The sequence below is a fragment of the Centruroides sculpturatus genome, unplaced genomic scaffold, assembly GCF_000671375.1.
Source record: "Centruroides sculpturatus isolate CEXI.00-Female unplaced genomic scaffold, Cexi_2.0 scaffold259, whole genome shotgun sequence".
In the NCBI taxonomy this organism is placed as follows: Eukaryota; Metazoa; Arthropoda; class Arachnida; order Scorpiones; family Buthidae; genus Centruroides; species Centruroides sculpturatus.
Window position 1 is genome coordinate 297,254 of NW_019384410.1, and position 527 is coordinate 297,780.

The window sequence follows — 527 nt, forward strand, 5'->3', positions numbered from 1 at the left end:
TATACATACCTGGTACAAAATATTCTTCAATTGTATAAATATACTTAAAAAAAAAAATTATAATTAAATATAGTTTTGTGAAGAAACGTACATAAAAATAACATAAAATATTCTTTACTTTTTAAATCTTAAAACAATCCACTTAATTAAAATTGCTCCTTACCAGTGGCTCATGGATGGAATCAGAGACGATCTTAGTAGGTGTGCGATGCGTGCGTGCCAAATCCCGAGGGTGCTGATACCGGTCAATATCAAATACCTGTTTTGTCGCATCACTAGTATATCTCAAAGGACAGGGTTGTTGTAAATTTTAAACGTTTCTCACCAAAGCTGTAAAAATCTAAATTTGTTAAACTTAATAGTCATTTGTTTTCTAATTAATTCGTTTTAGGACCAAGTGTTCACGGAAATTTCCAAAATTTACAACTTTTCGGTTACTTTCATTGAACTGGAAAAATTCCTGTCTTTATTACATTTAATATTACGAAGAAATCAGTCCTCACTGTACTCGGCTAGAAATTGGTTCG